At 48.1% G+C, this 7,749-nt stretch overlaps 1 protein-coding gene across 2 annotated transcripts in view; it reads right to left on the reverse strand.

Annotated features, from left to right (window-relative positions):
• ADNP2 (ADNP homeobox 2) overlaps nucleotides 1–4,078 on the reverse strand; it is a 29,911-nt gene extending 25,833 nt beyond the window's left edge. The window contains exon 1 of one of the 2 annotated variants that reach the window (XM_050768206.1): nucleotides 3,637–4,078. The gene's annotated coding sequence lies outside the window, so the exon portion shown is untranslated. Of the gene's footprint in view, nucleotides 1–3,632 lie in introns of both variants that reach the window. The other variant, XM_050768207.1, reaches the window with a different exon arrangement.
• Between the last annotated feature and the right edge of the window lie 3,671 nt (nucleotides 4,079–7,749).

Genomic DNA, 7,749 nt, shown 5'->3' on the forward strand with positions numbered 1-7,749 from the left:
AACTCAACAAAAATTTTGTTAGCTGCTTTCCATGGACTCTACCAGACTTGATTTCATTTCCTCCTTAAAGTTCCACTATCCTCTCTATCCTCTGGGGTTATTCTCCGAAAGCTGGCTGACAGACAATATTGTCTCAAGTAGGGACCATAATCCACATGTATCTGAAACAGAAAAGCTAAATTTACTGCTTCCAAGAAAGTCTCAACTCACACAGCAAGAGCTGATCTGATCACAGGGTTCTGAGAAGCCTGGAGTACAAAGACTTTTAAAAGCAGAGTGGTTGGTGACTGGCCGATTCACGTAAGCGTGGTTGTACATACGCGAACCTCAGAAAGGGTTTACTGAAACGAGGCTCTCAGCGACTGGGCAGGGTTCTGGGGTTACTTGTTCAAAGCTTGAGACTAGGGCCAAGGAGTTGTCACTGTTTAATTTTTTCCCCTTGAATTTGAAAAATAGGCACTTTTTATTCTCAAATGAAAGTGCTCCCATTCCTTCATCATTGTTATTGTGGCCCTTCTAAACAAAACAAAACACAAGCACACAAACACCTTTTCATTTAAAAAATGGGGGGAAGTTTCCTTTTTTTTGTTGGTTTTTTTTGTTTGTTTGTTTGTTTGTTTGTTTTAGCAGTTTCCTAAGAGCTTTAGGGAAACCAACAAAGGATAAAAAATAAAATACAAGTAAACTACAGGTTTCATAACTGTTGCCAACCACTGAGGAAGGGAAGCTGACTTTTACCCATATAAGCTACCACAATTTATTCATTCTTAGATCCATTCTTACAGCATAATTTATCAATCCTAAGATAAAAGATTCCATATAAAATGCCCAGCGGATGAATTAACTAGGAAATAGTTCAATGTTTTCATATTTATAGATCCTCTATGGATACTGTTCTCCACAGATTCTTAGAGCTCAGTAAAATCTGTATTTTCACCACTAGAAAATAGCAAGCTAACCAGGTTGGCCAACTGTTTCTATATCATGCACTAACCTACATATCATGCACTAACATATCAATCTCAAGTCAAAATAAATCGCAATTTCTAAGGTTTGCGGTAGGCATGGAACTACCATAAAATTCCACTGATATGCATAAGAAAATATTATTTCCCAAAAGGGTACATAAAGGATTTCTCTGGGGATTTTTTAGTACAATGATCTCTTAAGGATATTCTATTATAGTAAAAAAATACACTCTAAAAAAAAAATGTTGGCCAGGCACGGTGGCTCCCGCCTGTAATCCCAGCACTTTGGGAGGCTGAGGTGGGAGAATCACCTGAGGTCAGGAGTTCGAGACCAGCCCGACCAACATGGGGAAACCCTGTCTCTACTAAAATTACAAAAACATTAGCCGGCATGATGGCGTGCGCCTGTAGTCCCAGCTACCGGGGACGCTGAGACAGGAGAATCGCTTGAACCCGGGAAGCAGAGGTTGCAGTGAGCCAAGATCACACCACTGCACTCCAGCCTGGGTGACAGAGCAAAACCCCGTCTCAAAAAAAACAAAAAAAAGTCATTCAAGTAATACAGTAATAAACAATACTTTTTAACGCCACAGAACTTTTTTCAGTTTCTGTGAAATTGCACAAAACGATGGTCACCAAAAAGGATTCTAGAGCTGTGTGCCTGGGTTTACATCAGCTCCACCGTTTATGAGCTGTGTAATCTTCAGGCAATCATTTACTCTCTCCAGGCCTCAGCTGGCTCTTCTGTAAAACAGGGCAAGTATAACTTAATTCACAGAGTAGCTATGAGGATAAATGAGTTAATACATGCAAAATAGCACATAAGCACTGAGTTTGCTATTAATTAACTCCAAAAAACTAAATGAAATGTCCCAACTATTGGAATACAGGGCTTTTTAAAGAACAACTTTAAAAACACAGAATATTTGGATCATATATTCGGCAGATCTGGGTTCAAATCACTGGGAGATACCTGTTTCCACCTATGTAAAACATTGCCCTAACAGGTCTACGATAGCCAGAGGGTGAAGGGCAGGGCAGAACCCAAGTTTGCAATATGCTGTTGGTGAACTTATGAGGGCAATCATAAATTAACCAACAGCATGTTGCAAACTTGGGTTCAAATTAAAAAGGTGTCTCCCAAATCCCAGAATCTCTTCAGCTAAAAATCTTAGCTTAGCTGTCATTTTCCCCCAGAAACAATGATCAACTCCTTTCAGACATGTCCTAACCCTCACTGTTCCTCCCCTCAACTAGAGGGCCGGTAGGACAACCTCTTGTCTCATCTCCACTCCTGTACTTCCTTTCTTAACACACATCTGTCACTTCCATGTTTAAGGACGACGGGCTCAATGCTGTCTTCAGAGTGAAGTCCTAACTCTAACCGAAATTTAACCGAAATATTAAAACACACTCATACAAGGCCAACTCTCCAGGAACATCTTTAAATAAGTTACACATACATTACCAACTTCCAAACACAGCTGAACATGTACTTTACCCAACTTTTTACACGTGGTCCTCTCTCCCACTAATGCTCCTCACCTCTACAAATGGTACCCAGACTTTTTTGACAAAGGCTCTTTATAAAAAAAAAAAAAACCCTTTTTTGACAAAGGCTCTGCGTGGCAGATGCCCACAGTACTCTACAAATATCTGCTGCCCCACTTGCCAATCTGCATTGTCAGTTACCTGCTTACCAGTTTCTCCTCCCCCACCCCACTCCTCCACACCCAGTATATTCCTCAAGATCCCAAGAGGCAGTGATTACCCATGCAAATAGAGTAAGTTTTAAGCACTCAGGCAAGTTTTTTTATTCTGCTCAAATAAACTACTTAAAATAATTATTTCTCATTCTGCATCTGCACAATATTTAAAAGGGCAGTTAAAATTTTTAACATTCCAAAGCCAACTGTGATAGAAATTTTGTAAACGGAATCTATTTCAACGCAACCAGCAACGGCTGATGAAAAGTATGTAAAGTCAACATCTGCATATCAATTATTGATATTCGCATCGAAAGCTCAACGGTGAAGAAACAGGGCCCCGTTATCAGCTGTTCTTCAAACCTTTCTAGGGGAAAAAACCTGGGCAGATTTAGGTGTCACTGTCAGCTCCTGCCCTACATTTGCCGTCACTCAAGGCTCCTCCAGGGAGAAGCTTCCAGGAGAACCCGGTCTCGGGGCTGCGGCGGGCGGGCCGGCGGCGGGGCGTTGCTGGGGTCCTCACAGGGGTCGCCACAGCTCCTTGCCCCCTCTCTTCTCCATCCCCGTTCCCTCTCCCTCTACTCCTCGCTCCCTTCACCAGTCCCCCCTCTCTCCCTCGGTCCCCGTCCCCATCTTCCCCCTATTCCTCCTCTCCCCTTTGGTCCCCGTCCACTTCTCCGCCCTCCCGGGGCGGCCCCCGCTCCCACGTGACCGGCGGCGGGCGGGGCGGGCCGCGGGCGCGTCGGGGGTCGACGGGCGCCGTTCGGGCCGCGAACCCGCGCCGTGAGAACGTCCCGGGATTCCCGAGACGGCCACGGGCGGCGCCAGGGCAGACGGCTGGCGTGGGTGTGGGCTGGGTACCGACGGGGGCGGGGCTCGGAGGGGGCCAGACTGGGGCGGGGGCCAGGACCGGGGCAGGGGGCGTCGCCGCGCGGGCCCGCGCTGGGCCGGGCCGTACCTACCACTCGGCCCCCGAGGAGCACCGCGTCTCTGCTGCTGCCTCTCGCAGAGCTGCCGCGTCTTCCGCCGAGCGCAGCCGCGTCCCGTGGGGCCGCCTGCACCCGCCCGCGCCTCCGCCCCGCGCGGCGGGACCCCCGCCTCAGCGCGCGCCCACCCCCGGCGCGACTCGTCCCCTCCTCCCGCGCAGCCAGAAAGAGAAAATGGCGCTCGATTGGCCTCAGGAAGTGACGTTGGCCCTCATTTGCATGTAGGCGCAGCTAGCCAATGGGAGCAGAGTGTGCTTGGGGGCCCCTGGCATTTCCCACAGGGCCCCCGGGGCCCCTGGCCAAAGCTGGACTGGAGGCTCTGGGGTGGCAGTGGGGGGCCCCTGTAGGGCCCCCTGACTCCCTTCTGGCCCAGGGAACTGCCCTGCCAGCTCCTTTCCACATCTGTGCAAACTCTCGTGAGAGTTTGAGTGGGTAATGACGTCACTAAAGGGGTGGGGAGAGTGTGTCATCAACCATGTGACTAATCACGTGGACTCACCACAGCTTTGACTTCATTTGCATGGAATGGGGTGGAGCTAGTGCCAGCTCCAGGAGTGGTGACCCCGCCCACATCTCAGAGCCAATGGGAGCCCAGCTGTGATAATGCTGCCTTGCCATTGGAAGATAGAACTTTGGCTCCCAGAACTGGGACAAGTGTGCCATGATTGACATATCCTGGTGAACCGACTGGCTGGGGTCTCCTGACTTCATCATTCCTGTGGGAAAGTGATCACACCTTTTCTTGAGAATTCTGATTTTTAGATCTACTACAAGTTGTGTGGGGAGAGGGTTAATTGCATACATTTGTATAAACTCTTAACCTAAAAGTTCACTTTTGCAGAGGTTTTTATCAATTGGGTAGCAATAATAATTTATTCCTCAAAATGAGTGGAACATGGAGTAGGGCTTTCAAAATGGCTCTAGGTCTTCGTTCTGTGGAGTCCCCAGGCCTCTGGCGGACGCCCTCGTGCCCCAGAGCACGTGGGAGTAACCACGAGGGCAGCGCAGGCACCTCCCCCAGTGCCCCCAACCTTAACCCTAATTCTGACCCTGCACCTGAACCTCACCCTAGCACTAACCCTGACTCTGACCCAAACTCTCCCCCAGTGTTCCTTCCCCTGACCCTAACTCAGCCGCACCCTCCGTGGCTGTTCCAGGCCTTTCCTTCTTGGCGAAGCCCCCTGCAGGACACGTGCCCATTTCAGCACAAGGCCATGTCTCCTTCCAGAGTGCTGAGCCCCTGCAACCCGCCACCGGCCTCCAGCCCTGAGGCCCACTCCAGCCGCCGCGGGGCAAAGGCTGTGCCCAGGCTGGGCCTTCCGCCCACAGACCTCTCCAGAGCCTCCTTGTCACCATCCACTTGCCCATAATTTCAGCTTTTCCCTCTCAATGGGAGCCCTCTGCTCAGTTTAGCCCAGTGACTAAAAACATAATAGGCACTAAATAAATGTCCATATTCGTTTTAAAATTGTGTTAAATGGTGGGCCGATATGACCTGACCACAATTTGCTTTTTTCCTACGGGAATACAAGTCATAGTTGAAGAAGAGTTTGCCCTTTATGTTTGCTTACGAGTTAAAATTTTATTTTGAGTTACAGTGGTAAATGGATGTGATGTCCCTATATATCCTCCTTGCAAAATTATGGGTGGGATGAAAAGTGTAGTTAAAGTCTGCAGTCTCCTGTTGATCCTCTAGTGACCTCTCATTCTATCACATTTCTCAAAACAGCAGTCCCTGTGTCTGTCTCCTCAGCCCCCTGCATGCCTCTCACCCCCACCCTCACCACTCTGCCGAAACGCCTTGGTCACCAGTGCCCTCCTAACTGTTGAGTCCAAAACAGATTTTAGGCCTCGTCTTTCTCGATCTATCTTCCACTTGTTACTACAGACCAATCCCCCTTTCCTACAGACCTTCCCCACAAACCCACCCCCTACTCCACTACTCCCCAAACGGGCTCTTTAATCTCCAAACTTACGAACTGTTTCCTCATCTTCGCCTGCGTCTCTTCCTGGCCCATCCTTGAACGCGGTGTTCTCTGGGATCCTGCTGGCTTTTTCCTACATGGTGCAGCACATATGCGCCACCTGCTTCCTGTGTGCCAGGCACCGTGCTGGGTATTGGAACTCCCACGCCTCTCATTTTTTTCTGCATTTTCTCCCTTGTTAATTTCGACCACAGATTCAAACCTTGTTATTTCCATTCCAAACCAGTATCTCCACCTCTTCCTACGTTTCAGTTGTATTTTTCTGGCTGCCAAAGGGGGCAGCTCCACTTCAGAGTCCCACAGGCAACTCAGATTCAAAACGTTCAAATCTGAGCCCATCGTTCTCTCCTCAACAGCCACTCCTACAGCAAGCAGCGTGTTCCCTGTCTCCAGTTTTCCAACTTTATATCCCAAATATTCGTCAGATCTGTTCCCTCATCTGCAGCCTCACTACCACTGCAGGCATTCAGGTCATCTCCTGCCTGTAACACCTGCACAGGCTCCCACCACCTTACCTCCAGCTTGGTACCTCAGGTACTTTCCCCAGTCAGCCCTTTTAAAGAGTGAATCTGACTGTCCTTCCCTTCTTGCCGCAATCACTCAAAATCCCCCAGGGATCAAGCCCAGCTGGTCAGCATGACACACGAATTCTCCAAAGCTGACCAGTCAGCCCCCAGCCCCATTTTGCTCCTGTAAACACCACATGGTGTTTGTTCATGGGATTCCTGTCCCAACCCCTGAGCTAATTTTCATTCCATTGCCATTCAAGGCTGAACCCTACCGGCCTCTCTCCCAGAAAGATCTCTCTGAACACACACATACACACACACATACACATCAAAATGTGGGAGGTAGTTCTTGACATTCCCAAAACATTCTGTGTCTCCTGCTGCCCTCGCCACCTTGTTTACTGTTATCTGCTCACTGCTTGTCTCTCTACGGGGCGCCAATAGGGACCATGTCTCATTTATCATTGTATCCCTTGTGCCTACATTACTTTAATAAATACAATATCAACATTTTCATAAATAAAATAAATTTGATAAATATAAATATAATAAAATTTAAATGTCGAATGATTTTTTTCCCCTTGCATTTTGCTATGAAAATGTTGAATGTACTGAAAAGTTGAAATAATTGTTCAGGGAACACCATCACCTAGCTTTTCCAGTTAACATTTGCTTACTTGTGTTATCACATATGTATTCAAATATTTACCTGTTACTCATTTTTTTTTAAGCAAACATCAGTACACCATCCCTAAACACTTCAGCGTGGATATCTGATGAATACAGTTTAAAACCGCCATCCACAGCGTTCAGATAAAAAAGACTGTCCCTCGCACCACAGAAGGAATGAGCAATATGACCTGGGGACTTGTCAAGATCATTTTCATAGACTCAGGAAAGTGCATGACACTGAAGTCATCAAACCAAAGACACAAGTTGGACCTCAGGACTTATCTACCAGGCAAGTCACAGCTCATGCAGGTTTATTCTGCACACCTACTTCTGAATAACAAGAAGACCACAGACTTGGTGGCAGTAGAAGAGTAGATTCCTCGACTCCGGTTGCTCCGTTAGGTTTGAAAATGAAGATGGCCCATGTGGAAGCTTCCCACGCTCTCAGCTAGGTCCCCCTACAACCAGCATTGGCATTTGTAAGACAGTTGTTCACAACAAAGGGAGCCCCAGAGTTGACTGTGGCAGCCACAGGCACCTTTGTGTGAATTAGAAAAGCAGGGCCTCTGGGTGTGTTGCTGTCCTCCGGGACCTGGCTCGTCAAGATGAAGGTGCCTTGGTATGTTTTCCAGTATCACTTCCTCTGCTTCTGTGCAGACCCAGCCCCACAGCAGGGCACAGACCTATGTGAACAGAGTGAGCTGGATTTCAGCTCCCACTTCCCGCTCCGCTCGCTCCGTGTAAAGCACAAGCATGTACAACTATAGTCAGCAGCCCGACTGGTCCACGCACAGAGACGACTGTGCCCGTGCACGTGTACAATCAAAGAAACTGCAGCGTTCATCTAAAACCAGTGAGCCACAGAAGAGGAGAGCTTTGGGAACAACTTACACGTACTCTTTCTCTACTTTGTTTTTTGAGGT

The sequence above is a fragment of the Macaca thibetana genome, chromosome 18 (genome assembly GCF_024542745.1).
Source record: "Macaca thibetana thibetana isolate TM-01 chromosome 18, ASM2454274v1, whole genome shotgun sequence".
NCBI classification, from domain to species: domain Eukaryota; kingdom Metazoa; phylum Chordata; class Mammalia; order Primates; family Cercopithecidae; genus Macaca; species Macaca thibetana.